The sequence below is a fragment of the Syngnathus scovelli genome, chromosome 11, assembly GCF_024217435.2.
Source record: "Syngnathus scovelli strain Florida chromosome 11, RoL_Ssco_1.2, whole genome shotgun sequence".
Classification (NCBI taxonomy): Eukaryota; Metazoa; Chordata; class Actinopteri; order Syngnathiformes; family Syngnathidae; genus Syngnathus; species Syngnathus scovelli.
This window is the reverse complement of record NC_090857.1, coordinates 16,026,100-16,042,346: the sequence shown is the minus strand read 5'-3', so window position 1 is coordinate 16,042,346 and position 16,247 is coordinate 16,026,100. Positions and strand designations below refer to the sequence as shown.

At 45.0% G+C, this 16,247-nt stretch overlaps 1 long non-coding RNA gene across 1 annotated transcript in view; it reads right to left on the bottom strand.

Annotated features, from left to right (window-relative positions):
• Nucleotides 1–16,247, bottom strand: part of LOC125977313 (uncharacterized) — a 205,763-nt gene that overhangs the window by 39,361 nt on the left and 150,155 nt on the right. The gene's annotated exons all lie outside the window — the stretch shown is intronic.

Genomic DNA, 16,247 nt, shown 5'->3' with positions numbered 1-16,247 from the left:
CTCACATGGGAGATCGAACGCCAAGTGGAAGCCGCATCACGCGATCAACCCGGCCCCAGCAACTGCCCGGAGGGTCGCCTGTTCGTCCCTGAAGGCCTGCGATCGGCCGTGCTGCAATGGGCGCACGACTCACGCCTGGCCTGTCATCCCGGCGCTGCACGCACGAGGTACGTGGTGGCACAGCGTTTCTGGTGGCCCACCTGGCAAGTGGACACCAGCGATTACGTCAGAGCCTGCTCAATCTGTAACCGCTACAAGACGTCTACTCGTCCTCCGGCCGGGCTGCTTCCACCCTTGCCGGTTCCCCAGCGTCCCTGGTCCCACCTGTCAATTGACTTTGTCACAGGCCTCCCCCCCCCTCAGAGGGAAACACGGTGGTCCTCACGGTGGTAGACCGTTTTAGCAAGATGACGCATTTCATCCCTCTGCCTAAGCTCCCATCTGCGAAGCAGACGGCGTCCATCATGGTGCGGGAGGTGTTTCGTCACCACGGTCTTCCACAAGACATCGTGTCAGACCGAGGACCTCAATTCGCGTCCACCTTCTGGATGGAGTTCTGCCGACTCCTCGGCGCCACGGCCAGCCTCTCCTCGGGGTTTCACCCTCAGTCCAACGGTCAAGCGGAGTGCCTGAACCAGGAACTGGGCAGGGCTCTCCGATGCATGGCCGCCGGGGACCAGCGCGGGTGGGTTCAACAGCTTCCCTGGGTAGAGTATGCTCACAATTCCCTTCCCAGCTCGGCCACGGGACTTTCGCCTTTCCACTGCGTCTTCGGGTACCAGCCACCCTTGTTCGCCCACCAGCGGCACGGCGGTTGTTTACATAAAGGACAAAGGATTCGATCACAGGATGACGAAGATGACGAAGGGACCCACGTTTGAAGGATTTAATGATTTGGAGTGAGACAAGGTTTGAAAAATGTATTTATGTTATAGTTATTTGATATATTTTATTTCGTGTAGCAACTTGTACCGTAATTTTCGGACTATAAGTCGCTCCGGAGTATAAGTCGCACCAGCCACAAAATGTCCCAAAAAGTGAAAAAAAACATATATAAGTCGCTTCAGAGTGTAAGTCACATTTTGGGGGGCAATTTATTCGACAAAATCCCACACCAAGAACAGTCATGAACGAGCAACAACAGGCTAAACGATAGCAACAACAGGCTAAAAGATAGGTATGCTAATGTGACAAACACAAACAAAGAGCTGAGAACGGGGCTGACGTAACATATAGAGTTATTAAAGACAACTATTACATAAATAACATGTTTATAAAACCATCTGTGTCACTCCAATTCATAAAATCTATCGATCGTTCGATACGATAGCAACAACAGGCTAAACGATAGGTATGCTAACGTGACAAACACAAACGAAGAGCTGAGAATGGGCCTGACGTAACATATAGAGTTATTATAGAGAACTATTACATAAATAACACGTTTATAAAACCATCGGTGTCGCTCCAATTCATTAAATCCATCGATCGTTCTTTGTCAACAACGGGTGCGCGCGGCTGACGGCGCTTGCAATTCAAAATATTCCACAGGCCCTTATAACGATATATAAATTATATTTCAAATAACTATTATATAAGCAATATTATAAAAACCATCTGTGCACTTTAAATGATTAAATCCATCGATCAAATTCCTCGTCCTTTGTCAACAACGCCGCGCGTGCGTCCTGACGTCAGCCTCATCGTTATTTCACAGATCTACTGTATAACTATATTGTAGCGTTAATAAAGTACAAGGAAAGACGTGGGTTTGGTAAACGGCTCTTTATTTAACAAAACAAAATTCCAAGCGTGTGGAAGAGAGCTCCATACAATAGGACCGGGTGTGCGTAAAAGCCAAGTCCGAGCCCCATGCACCGTCCGCGGACAGCTACCCGGCCGAGCGCCGGCCCCCGACTTCGATCCACGGAGGTGAACGAGAGCTCAGTAGAGCTGGACCGGGCGTCCGTAAAAGCCATAATAGTTTTTCAAGCCTTTTATGTCACTCCAAATCCTTAAATCCTTCAATCTCTGCGTCTTCCGTGTCACTTTGAAACAAAGCCGCTAATGATGCCGGTAGTACGTACGTGGGTACGTTTGTCCTTTATGTAAACAACCGCCATGCCACTGACGTCACTTGAAATTCAAATTACAGTATGCTTTGGTACATCACGGTTCTCCAAACTTTCTTTCTGTTGCTCGATTACTGTTTTCGGCTGCATATTTTACAACTTGAAGTTTGTTACCTGCAAAATATGAGTTTCTTTTTGGTGCCATTTTTCTTAAGCCCTTCCCATTTAGAGCGGCCTCATCCAGTTTCGTCTGAAAATATATATTTTTCAGATGTATTTTTTTTGTTTTGTTTATTTGGTTGTTTCATCAGTCAAAGTCTGCTTTATTGTCGATTTTTTCATATGCCAAGACACACAAAGAGATCAAAATTATGTTTCCACTATCCCACGGTGACAAGACATAGTACACAATATGCATACAAGTAAACAACACAAAAAAAACCAAGAAGGCACAAACAATGAATAAATAAGAGTGATGAATAAATAATAAATAAACAAATAACATAATAAATGTAAGAGGAGCAAAAATGGAGCAAGTGTGCATACAGCAGACAGTGGACTTGGATATGGCGCTTTAAAGTGTTAATTGCTTTATTTGATTTTTTTCTTTATTTTTTATGTTTTGAATATGTTCAAGATAAAGATATAAAAGCATGTGAAGTGATCAACTATACTAAAAATAACATGTGAAGTGGTCAACTATACCTGTAAGTAAGTGATGTGTTAATGATCAAATAAAAATTTGTGAAACAAAAACATAAGTCGCTCCTGCTACAGTTCAGTAGTTGTTGGCTTGTTGAACTCTTGTTTTGTTAAATAAAGAGTCGTTTACCAAACCCACGTCTTTCCTGGTACTTTGTTAATGCTAGAATATAGTTATACACTAGATTTGTGCGGCGCACGCGTGGCGTTGTTGACATAAAGGATGAGGAATTTGATCGATGGATTTAATGATTTGGAGTGACACCGATGGTTTGATAATACTGTTGTAATATGATAGTTATTTGATACATACTTTATATATTGTTATATGGGTCTGTGGAATAATTAGAAATGCAACTCACGACGAGTCCGACATCAGCGGCGCGGGGCATATGCGGCATTGTTTACATAAAGGACGATCGATGGATTTAATGAATTGGAGTGACACAGATGGTTTGATAAACGTGTTATTTATGTAATAGTTATTTGAATAACGCTGAATGTTACGTCAGTGTCACGTGCTGGCGTCACCTGCGGCACGACCACGCCCTTCTTGTCAGCGGAATCGCTACCACCTGCCACGGCTCATTAACGGCGCTATATCAGCGCTGCCAGCGCAGGCCCTCGTGTCAGCCTGTCCCGTGATGCTGCTTTGCTCAGCCCCCTGTAAGCCTGACTCGCTTACCCGTTCGGATATTTCCGCAGAGGTGCCTGTCCGCCCCAGCCAGAGCGCCGCTCCGGCGCCGGCTACTCCCACCTTTCCCCACAATAAAGTCTCTGTCGCTACGCACTTGGCTGTACTGTCTGCTCCCTTACAGTCAGGCCCGTTCTCAGCTCCTCGTTTGTGTATATGTCATGTTAGCATACCGTATCGTTTAGCCTGTTGTTGCTGGTCTGTTCTTGGTGTTGGATTTTGACAAATCAATTTGTCCCAAAAGTGCGACTTATACTCCGGTGCGACTTATATATGTTTTTTTTTCACTTTATTGTGCATTTTGTGGCTGGATATTATAATCAAATATTGTCTGGCCATCTTCCATCTGCTTGCCCCAGGAGAAGAGGCGCTGTTGCTGCGGGCTCACATTGAAGATGTCCTGCATTTTCACGCGGAGAGTCTCGTTTTTGGTCAGCCTGGAGAGGTCATCCACGGTTCAGGTCTCCTTCCCGCCTATGGTGCGGAGTTTGATCACATCGTCGCGCCGGCCCTGTTTTTAATACGTCTCGACAAAAATGAGCGGTTGAATGTTATTCTGTGGAGAATGTTGAGTTCTGAAAAAGGGGCGCAGTGGTTCAGACGGACACAATCCGAGTCGCCATAGCGCTTTTTCCGCAGCAGAGGCGAAAAACATCGGCCAGAGGACTAGTGTGTGCTCTCCGACGTAGTGCTGCTCAAATGCTGCTTTAACAGTCGCATAATTCTTTTTATCAGCCTCAGCTAATGGCAAAACTGTGAGATCCGCTGCATCTGCCATTGCATACAGGAGTGAATTCACCTGGTATTCTTCCTCCTTATTGTCGAGAGCCGTTGCGATGCCGAACCTCTCGAATCTGTGGATCCACCGCGGCCATTCTACCGGGCTTGAAAAGTCAAATGGGTCTAGGGGTGTCAGTTGCACAGCTGTCGCCATCTTTCTCGATTCTCTCTCTCTCTTTCACGGGCGGGACCTCAGGTGCACCGTTGCTCGCCTAACTTGCCTGTGTGCTGGTGCTAACAAGCTAGCACTCCGCTCGGGGCTCTGTCGTTGTCTTCGTAGCGGTCAATTTCGGTTCAAACTGCACTAAAACGTTTCGTCAGCTAACATTTTTGCTCAAACTACCGCGGAGACCTACAGTTCGCCACTTCTGACACCATGTATAATGATGACACTGGACACTGACGTGTTGCTTCGAGTTCTGTTTACTTCCAAACCTTGTGCCCACATTACATGCAATGCCTACGGCAGGGGTGTCAAACTCATTATTTTCGCGGGCCGCATTGTAGTCATAGCTTCTTTCGGAGGGCCATTATGACTGTCAATCCAAATGAATGTAAGTCATATTATATACAGTAAAAGCTACAAAACAAACTGACAAATAACTCGTTTTCAAATCAGACGAGTGAAAACTGGTCAAATATTTTAAAAAAAGATATTAAAAGTGAAGACAATTTGCAATTCTAGTAATGACACACGAATTTGATGCACAATTTGTCTTCGCGGGCTAAATAAAATGATGTGGCGGGCCGTATCTGGCCCCCGGGCCTTGAGTTTGACAATTGTGCCTTACGGGAATCCCTAAGCATGCTTGGAATAGTAGTCTTAACTACTACTACATAATTTAAAAATTATCTTCGCAATAAGTGATGCAAAACATGTCAAGATTCATAATGTTCTCTATGTTCCAAAGCTCGCTGGAAATCGGTACTCAGTGGGAGCTGCTACTAAAAAAGGAAATATAGTGCAGTTTCTAGAAGTCTTGCTACTACATACTACGTGGAAAAAATGGCACTCTTTTTGGACTCGAAGCTCAGAGAGCTGATGGACTTTATCAGCTGGATGTTGAAAGAGCTGTACCCCCATCACGGGCTGCAGGGGGCCAGGGGCCACAGGCCCCTATTGGGGGCCACAGGGCCCACAGGCCCCCCATTGGGGGCAGCAGGGGGCCAGGGGCAACGCCGGGGAGGGGGCCTAGGGGCAAAGCTCCCTGGAAAGTCCCGGATTTTGGCCGTAAAGCAACCCCAAAAGCATTAATTTCATCTCTCAATTTCAACAGTTTTGTTAAACAAATATTCCTGCTTGGTGGGCTACCAAGGTGAATATAATACATCAAAATGGCACAATCAATTCTGGAGTTTTTCCTTTTGATGAAAACTGTTAATTTTTTGCAACATAGTATATCTACAACCACATATCTTGTTATCAAAGAACACTCATAATGCCTATCTTTTGGAAATGAATTGTGAAAGATAAATTTTAAAGACATGGTAAGCATATAAATCAAAACATATGACAAATATATAAACACTGAAGTACCTTGCTACAGATTGTTGTGAGCGCCTTTATCCAGTCTTTCTTATAATACAATGAGAGTTAATCTGTGTGTTTTATTCAAAAGTTTATATAAAAATATTTACATCAATATGTACATGCTGCTGTGCAGTCATAATGTTCAGTTATTTTTCTTTCTTTTCTTCGTCAACATTTCCAGCACATTCAGTCTGGCTTCACGCTTACGCTGTGAATTGGGAACATTAGTGTCTACTTGTGGAGTTGAAGTGCTGGGTTGTGGTGCTCTAGTAGTGGAGGACCGGGTGTCTGACGGCCTGGAGATAGTTAGTGGTGGTTGATGCACTGGGCCTGATGTATTTGCTGCTTCAGAGATGGACGAATATGTTCCTGTATGAGGATTTGCAGTTGTTGAGATCGAGGGGACTGATGTAGATTGCACCAATGTGTGTCCTTTGGTAGATTTGTCCTGCGTGGTAGTATTTGTAGTCAAACTATGCATTCTCCTTGATGTGATATTCTTAACTGTGTCTTTTAAGGTCTTTTTTGTACTCACTGGCACATTGTCGCAAATTAACACACAGTTTCTTGTCCACAACATCATGCTGGATATCTTTTCTCTTGAAATAAGTGACAGCAGAGGTTTTCACATGGTACTTCACTGTTTGAATGGCACTACAAGTCTCTATAGTCATACGACATGATCTAATGTCCATGATGTCATCGATAGTATTAAAAGATGATTCAACCTGCGGTCCATGAAAGATGCTCAAAACGAAAAACACCAATTTGCAGACAGCATCATACTTGTCAAAAACAGCAACCTTAGCCCACCATTCATCCACCTTCATCTCTTTACTGTTGTACAAACGAAGGTTGATGTTAGAGATTTGCTCACTCCAACTTATTTTGCAAGAACCACACGGGAGACAAGCAAGTCCTTTTAGACACCTGCAGGTGGAGAGTCCATTCGTCGCTGTGTGTGCAGCGATGATCGAATGGAGGTCTGAACTCTCCACCCTGCAATGGCATATTTATTAAGAGAAACAGAGTGGGGGTTGAGAGTTGACAGGTTTGGTGAACCCCCGGCCTCTGGTAAGATCAGAGCAGGGGGTGTTTTACGATGTTGTGGGAAACAGAACAACTTTGATTGCTTCCTCTGCAGCTGGTCAATCAAGCAGAGGAAGCAACCACTTTATTTTACTGCGTTGTGAGAGCAAGACAAGATTGGTTAATCATTATAGTCTACATTCCAACATAATCCTACGATAAAGATAACCTGGAAAACCTTAACAGTTGATATCTGACTGCATCTGTTGAAAGTGTGAAGAAAACCTCTCCTTTTCTTCCTCATTCAAAACTGCAACCATTTCCTGGAGCTGCTTCAGACCTCGGGATGTCACAGCATGCCCTCTAGCTGCAGGATGCACGAAATGGATCTTAGAAGCTCAATGGCATCTTCTTTTGCAGGTACTTCCCGCATACCTGGAATGCCCTGGTGGCTTTCCTCATAAAGTGCAGAGCTGTAGAGTCATCCTTTCTGCTGTCTTTAATGATGGCTTGAACAGCTGCGCCTGTGAAGATGTCCTTCTCTCGTAAGAAAATCTCTGCATCTTCTAAATCCATGGTTTTCAGCTCACGGGAGGATGCCGGAATCCTTTCAGGCTTTACGTAGCATGCCAAAAAATCACGGAATAACTCTTCAAGCTTGTCATGGACGATATGGATTAGTGGTTCTGTGCTCTGGAAAAGACAGACATATCTTTTCAAGATTGGCACAGCAGACTGACAAAACTGAATCATGAGACGACTTTGCTTGGCTTTGAAGAGGACTTTGTCAAAGATGTGGGCTTTCCTGGCTTTGCCACCGTCCGTCAGCTTCTTCCTTGACAGGGATTCTGTGATTTCTTTAATTCTCTGTCTGCTACTGATACTGACATTCATTCTTCTATAAATCTCCAGCACTATGCCATGATACACATGCCTCAGGTCAGAAGACACAAAGGCATAATAAAACACCAGCAAAGCATCCTAGATCTTCAAAGTGCCGACAGACAGATCATATGCAGAAAGCCAGCGGTGATTCACGAAGCGTTCTGGCACTGTGTATTTGATATGGAGAAGCTCGCATATCTCTGACATGTCTTCTCTATGATCTGGAGACCACTTTGAGTCGTTGTAGAGATCAGTAAACAGGCCTTCTGCCCAGTGTTCAAATACTGAACAAAACTGTTTACATGCATTGTGTACATGATGACAAATGTCGCCATCTACATCCAGAAGATGGTGTGCTTGATTACTGCGGATCCGGGTCTCCAGCCCACTCTTTGATCCACACCACCACCACCTTTTCATCCAATTTTGAGAAATAATTCACCAGAATACCAAGCTCCCTCTTGTTGTTGTTGCTGGTGCGCTCATCAATGTTGAGAGAAAAATGGCAGTTCCGGATGTTCTCAAGTGTTCTATAGAGCAGTGTTTTTGCAAGACCGTTCTTCATACGATAGAATGCAGTTGTCCGATCCATAATCAAATTGTCTAATGCCTTCTTGTCGCGGGCAAGTTCCTTGGCAAGATCAATCATTACAGGTAGGGTTGGGAAGATTCACCGATATGCATTGGAAAATCGATACGACCTGTAAGATGCAGTTGCATCGTATCGTATCGTATCGGACTGGATCGCATTGTTTTAAAATTAAATCGTTCTGTATCGCACCGTATCGCAGGAGATGGGAGAATCGTATCGCATCTTATCATTGGCAATTCCATGAATCGTGAATGCATCGAATCGTTGGCAGTGTATCGAGATGTGTATCGTATCGCTTTGATGGTGAAGATTCCCATCCCTTAGTATACACACTGTACTAGGGTTGGGAAAATTCACCGATATGCATCGGAAAATCGATACGACCTGTAAGATGCAGTTGCATCGTAACGTATCGCACTGGATCGCATTGTTTTGAAATTAAATCGTACTGTATCGCACCGTATCGCAGGAGATGAGAGAATCGTATCGCATCTGTCATGTCAAAGTCAAAGTCAAAGTCAGCTTTATTGTCAATTTCTCCACATGCCAAAGACACACAAAGAAACCGAAATTTTGTTCCCCCCTATCCCACGGTGACAAGACATGGCTCACAACAGACAAACAAGTAAACAAGTATAACAAAAGCGTGCTGAATAAATAATGAATAAATAACACAACAATAAATAAATAAATAAATAAAGAAATAGGAGGAGCAGAAAAAAAAGGAGCAAGTGCGCGTACAGCAGACACTCCCGAAAATAGCGCAACAGTGCCGCACGCTACGCAGAAGGGGGTAGCGAGTTCAGGGCCCTAACAGCCTGGAGAAAGAAGCTGATGGTGAGTCTGGTGGTGCGGGAGCGCAGGCTCCTGTACCTCTTCCCAGAGGGCAGAAGGTCAAACAAAGAGTGAGCCGGGTGACTCACATCTCTGGCAATCGAGGTTGCCTTGCGGGCGACATGGGAGGTGTAAATGTCCTTCAGGGAGGGTAGCGAAGCACCAATAATCTTACCAGCCGTATTCACTATGCGCTGCAGGGCCTTCAAGTTCTGTTCAGTGCAGTTACCACCCCAGACAGCGATGCAACTGGTGAGGACGCTCTCAATGGTGCCACGGTAAAATGTAGACAGGACTGCCTGAGGAGCACATGCACGCCTGAGCTTCCGCAGGAAGTACAAGCGGCGCTGAGCTTTCTTTGCCAGTGACGAGGTGTTTTCGGACCAGGAGAGGTCCTCACTGATGTGCACCCCCAGGAACTTGGTGCAGCTCACCCTCTCCACCACAGCACCGTCGATGATCAGCGGCAGGTGTGTTGAGTGACCCTTCCGGAAGTCAACAATCATTTCCTTGGTCTTATTGACGTTCAGCAGGAGGTTGTTGTCCCTGCACCACGTGGTCAGAAGGTCAACTTCCGACCTGTACCGAGTCTCGTCGCCCTTCGTGATGAGACCCACCAGAGTCGTGTCGTCAGCAAACTTCACTATGCGGTTGTCGCTGTAGGTCGCAGTGCAGTCATGCGTCAGCAGGGTGAAGAGCAATGGACTGAGCACGCAGCCCTGGGGGGCTCCCGTGCTCAGCGTGATGCTGGCGGAGATTTTGTCGCCAACACGCACCACCTGAGGCCTCTGACAGAGGAAGTCCAGTATCCAGTTGCAGAGGGAGGTACTGAGGCCCAGCTCGTCGAGTTTGCAGATGAGTCGCTGCGGCACAATGGTGTTGAAGGCAGAGCTGAAGTCCACAAACAGCAACCTCACATATGAGTCCTTTCTCTCCAGGTGGGTGAGGGCCGAGTGGAGGGCAGAGCAGATGGCATCCTCAGAGGACCGCTTGGCACGGTACGCAAACTGGAAAGGGTCAATGGTGGGGGGGAGAACGGACTTGATGTGCTCCATGACCAGCCGCTCAAAGCACTTCATGATGATGGGCGTCAGTGCTACAGGGCGGTAGTCATTGAAGCAGGACGGTGCAGGTTTCTTTGGCACAGGAACGATGGTGGCAGCCTTGAAACACGAGGGGACGATGGCCTGCTGCAGGGAAACGTTAAAGATGTCCGTGAAGACACCCGACAGCTCCCCAGCACAGTCCTTCAGCGCTCGACCCGGGATGTTGTCAGGGCCCGCCGCCTTACGGGTGTCAATAGCGGCAAGCGCCCTCCTCACACCGTCGGCAGAGAGGCGCAGGGGCTGCTCGTGTGGGGGGGGAGTGGACTTCAGTGGGCAAGTGCTGTTCTGGGCGTCGAAGCGAGCAAAGAAGCGGTTCAGATCGTTCAGCAGACGGACGTCGCCCTCACAGCTCCTCGGCGCGGGCTTGTAGTCCGTGATGGTCTGAATGCCCCGCCAAAGGCTACGTGCGTCCTTGCTGTCCTTGAAGTGGGTGGAGACCTGGGGGGAAGAGATCAAAGTCAAAGTCAGCTTTATTGTCAATTTCTCCACATGCCAAAGACACACAAAGAAACCGAAATTTCGTTCCCCCCTATCCCACGATGACAAGACACGGCTCACAACAGACAAACAAGTAAACAAGTATAACAAAAGCGTGCTGAATAAATAATGAATAAATAACACAACAATAAATAAATAAATAAGAGGAGCAGAAAAAAAGGAGCAAGTGCGCGTACAGCAGACATTCCCGAAAGTAGCGCAACAGTGCCGCACGCTACGCAGAAGGGGGTAGCGAGTTCAGGGCCCTAACAGCCTGGAGAAAGAAGCTGTTGGAGAGTCTGGTGGTGCGGGAGCGCAGGCTCCTGTACCTCTTCCCAGAGGGCAGAAGTTCAAACAAAGAGTGAGCCGGGTGACTCACATCTCTGGCAATCGAGGTTGCCTTGCGGGCGAGATGGGAGGTGTAAATGTCCTTCAGGGAGGGGAGCGAAGCACCAATAATCTTACCAGCCGTATTCACTATGCGCTGCAGGGCCTTCAAGTTCTGTTCAGTGCAGTTACCACCCCAGACAGCGATGCAACTGGTGAGGACGCTCTCAATGGTGCCACGGTAGAATGTAGACAGGACTGCCTGAGGAGCACATGCACGCCTGAGCTTCCGCAGGAAGTACAGGCGGCGCTGAGCTTTCTTTGCCAGTGACGAGGTGTTTGCGGACCAGGAGAGGTCCTCACTGATGGGCTGAAATTCCAAATTTGTCCAAAAGATGGCGCCAGACCAAAACATGAGACCAAAAAAGGGGCCAGAATAAGCTAAGCAAGTTAAAATAGAAATAAAACAGGAACACGGTGTCAGAGTGTGAGTCGCGCATGGACGCACAAATGTGATTTTTATTTTTTGATTTCTTTGCTTGGCTAAAAATGTATTCTGTAACCACTTAAAGCAATATTATTAGTCAATTCGATCAAGAGACCCTCACTATGAGAATAGTGGCGTGACATAAATTGTTTGGAGAAGCACAAATGTGATTTTTATTTTTTGATTTCTTTGCTTGGCTAAAAATGTATTCTGTAACCGCTTAAAGCAATATTATTAGTCAATTCAATCAAGAGACCCGCCACTATGAGAATAGTGGCGTGACATAAATTGGTTGGAGAAGCACAAATGTGATTTTTATTTTTTGATTTCTTTGCTTGGCTAAAAATGTATTCTGTAACCGCTTAAAGCAATATTATTTGTCAATTCGATCAAGAGACCCGTCACTATGAGAATAGTGGCGTGACATAAATTGTTTGGAGAAATAGGTCAAAGGTTTGATTTTTATTTCAGAGTTAATTGAAGCGTAACTTTAAAAAGTTATTTTCATGGAACAGGAAGAGAAGGAAAGGGGAAGTGAAAGGTTTTACCAGGGGCTAGCTGTGCATTTGGTGGAAAGTAATGCGTGGTCAGGGCGGAAACAGCTGCTGAAAGCGACAGATGTCCAAGCGTGGGAAAAAAACTGGGCACTCATACCCTATAGGGAAGGTATAGAAGAAAGAAAGGGGGGGGGGGGACAGAGAAGTCTATAAAAAGTCCTGCAGGGGCAGCTTCAGGGCTTTTTCCCCCCAAAGAGCGCTCATACGTGAAGGAGCCCGAAGGAGTTTCAAGATTTTTTCCAGAGTCCCGAGATCTTTGTGTGAGACGCAGGATCGCTGGTCTGAAATTAACTTGGGTTTACTCCAAAAAATTGGACTGGACAACTTTACAGGAGAAATAGGTGAGGGAAAACTACTTTTATGCATTTTAGCGAGAGCGGGGAATAGTCATCGGGCTGCCGGCTCCCTCGAGGCCAGCCTGTTTCTCTAAGTTGGATTTTAGAAGTAAGATCGAACTGATCACTCGACTTTGCTTCCACCAAAAATAGCACGCAGCCGGTATCTACCTTTTCCCTCTTTCATGAACTGTGTTTTGCAATCGAATTGTTCTGGGATTGAATGATTTTATTAACACGGGTACCAGTGAGTGAAATTTTTCGGTTTCTGGACTAATTGAGATTTGTAATTCTATTCCATGTTTCTTCTATAAATGTGTTTTATATATTACTTACTTCGTTGTGCGCGGATTTGTACTGAATATGCAACCGATGGTCTGGGGTCGATTTGACGATTTGATTAATGTGTGGGGGGTTATTATGGTATAACATAGGACCGTAATAAATAAAAGTAACGTCAGACAACTTTAGAGAATTGAATAACTTCCGCGGTTATTTGAGCCACGAGTGAATTTCGATCCGTTCGAAAGTTTGTTTCGTCTGAATAAATTAACGGAAGTGTTTAAATCGGATTATTGGTTTGGTGTAGAACGGAAAGTAATTTAAATATTTGAAGGGCGCAGGCCCGTTTCCCCTTTTGACGGGCCGCGTAAAAAGTAACTCCGAACAAGTTAGAGAATTAAATAACTTTCGTAGATATTTAAGGGAAGAGTGAATTTCGTTAAAAGTGAATTCGTTTGAAAATTTACTTCTTCTAAATAAAATAACAACGATGGTTAAAATAGATTATTAGAGTTGGTGGAGGATAAAAGTATTTCGATTGTCCGTCGGGCGCGGCCCAGTTCCTAAATTCGTTGGGCCGCGTCAAAAGTTAAACGGGACACGATCGAAAAATAGACTTGCCTTCCAAATTAATTACTGGGCAAATCTAAATAGAGCACGACATTTTTATTCGGTTTAAGAAAGTTGTTACTCTTTTTAAAGCAATCAAGTGGGGTGAAGCACTCCGACGGTTAAGTGCTAGATCTACGTATAAGAAGTTAGAATTAATAATATAAAGTGCATTAATTTTCTTCTTAAATGCTATTATTGTCACACTTTTATTAATTCGATTCTCTTTCGAATAAAGAAGTTGGTCGGCTCGCTGCATGAGCGACCAAGTGGAACGGACCCATATCAACATTTACTTCGGCAAAACTAGTGCTTGGGTGCGCTATACAAACGAATCCCTGAGGTCTTAACAAAGACATCTAAAAATATCCGTAACATAATAAGAACTTCAAACATTAGCGGGGAGCCATCAATACGATGCGGTCACTTCGAAGTCTTGCCTCGAATTGAGTTACTCGGCTCGAGCTTCGGGTGACTTGAGAGGGATTGGCGTCGTACAGAAATTAGGTTGACTCCGGTGGAGTTAATTTAACTCGGGTGGTTAGATTACGAACGAATCTCCGAACCCGGCTAAGACAAACCCGTTACCGGGAAGCCGGGGGCACCTTATTGGAAGAGGTGCGTTTGACACATCTTATCATTGGCAATTCCATTAATCGTGAATGCATCGAATCGTTGGCAGTATATCGAGATGTGTATCGTAACGCTTTGATGGTGAAGATTCCCATCCCTAATTACAGGTGCCATGGACAGAGGGAGATTATTTTGTGCAACTACACCAATAACCATTGCCTGTAAATAAATATAAGAAGCATTACATTTCATTTAAATAAACATACACCATAATTCTTAGTGAAAAATTATTTTTTTTAAATTCAAGACATAAATGTTTTTTACTAATGCACAAAATGATGTGTATGAACATCACCTTGTTCAAAGAAAAAAACAAACACAAACAAATTACATACTGGCTAATCAGAAGCTACACGATAAAACAGGTTTGTTCGGACCTCCTCAGTGGGGGCTCTGTCGAACCCCTGAGACCGACTCACCGAACCCCTAGGGTTCAATCGAACCCAGGTTAAGAACCACTGGGCTAAACGATACGGTATGCTAACGTGACATAAACACAAACGAAGAGCTGAGAACGGGCCTGACGTAATACTGACAGTTATCCAAATAACTATAACATAAATAACACCTTTATCAAATCATCTGTGTCACCCCAAATCATTAAATCCATCGATCGTCCTTTATGTCAACAATGTGTGCGCCGCGTCGCTGACGTCGGCTGCAGTTCAAATTATTCCAAAGACCCATATAACGATATATAAACTATATATCAAATAACTATTATATAAGCAACAATATTATCAAGCCATCTGTGTCACTCCAAATCATTAAATCCATCGATCGTCCTTTATGTCAACAATGCCGGGTGTGCGCCGCGCCGCTGATGGTGGTTGCAGTTCAAATTATTTCACAGGCCCATATAATTATAAACAACAATTTTATCAAACAATCTCTGTCACTCCAAGTGATTAAATCCCGTGATCGAATCGTATGCGCCGCTGATGTCAGTTGCAGTTTAAACTACAGTAATCCCTTGCTACATTGCGGTTCGTTTATCGCAGATTCACGACATCACAGATTTTTGAATTTTGAAAATTTGTGAATAATTTCACATACCGTAGTTGCCGGTGTATAAGTCGACTCGGTGTATAAGTCGACCCCCTAAAATTCGACGGAAATTTACGATTTTATGATATATCCTTTGTATAAGTCGAGCTGAATTGTTGCATTATATTAAACTTCAAAATTCAATCAGAAATATGCGAAATTTATTGACGAAATGTGTTCAAATTCGCGAGTTTGTAGCGAGCGATCTATACGCCATTTTAAATATTATTTACTTCATGACCCTGTGATATTACGCGCCGAGAGAGACTAACAACAATGAACACTCTTAGAAACTGGTTTATTTTTAGTTAAGAAACTACAAATTATAATTATAAAGTGATTGCCGGTACATAGAGTTCAAAATTCGTCTTTATCGTCGCTATTTCCGAAAAGCTCGTTCCATTCGTTTTCGTTTAGTTTGTCGTCATAAAGGGCATCTTCTTGGTCTTCTCTATCCTGAGAGCGTTTGGCGAATATTTTCTAAGTGCCAACGGCACTTGCGCCATAAAGAGTCCGCCCCGGCTGGTTCCTCATGTCGGCCAGAACAAGTGAAAATTTGGCCTCTTCCCCTGGAAATCTGGCCAAGTTTGGCGAATATTTTCTAAGTGCCAACGACTCAACCGCCGTAAAGTGTCCGCCTCGGCTGGTTCCCCATGTCGGCCACCACAAGTGAAAATTCGGCCTCTTCCCCTGGAAGTCTGGCCAAGTTCGGCGAATATTTTCTAAGTGCCAACGACTCAACCGCCGTAAAGTGTCCGCCTCGGCTGGTTCCCCGTGTCGGCCACCACAAGTGAAAATTCGGCCTCTTCCCCTGGAAGTCCGGCCAAGTTTGGCGAATATTTTCTAAGTGCCAACGACTCAACCGCCATAAAGTGTCCGCCTCGGCTGGTTCCTCCGGTCGGCCAGAACAAGTGAAAATTCGGCCTCTTCCCCTGGAAGTCTGGCCAAGTTTGGCGAATATTTTCTAAGTGCCAACGACATTCATTTAGACATGGCGATTGAATGTTTACGTACCGGTAGTTATTGTCGTTGCTTGACGCGCGATGACTCGCACATTCGCTCAATACCCAGTACTTCCCCCTAGCAGTCATCATCGCTGCCTGGCTTTCGATGTCCGTTATTGAGGTGAGAATATTTGAAATTGTTGCTGAAGATGCGTGTTAATGCGACGAACGCTTTATAATTATTCAGTTTCTCGCTGTTTGATGAGCCTGACGGACGCACACCCACGCACAATGAGATGCATGAGAAACGGCCTTGGTTACCAT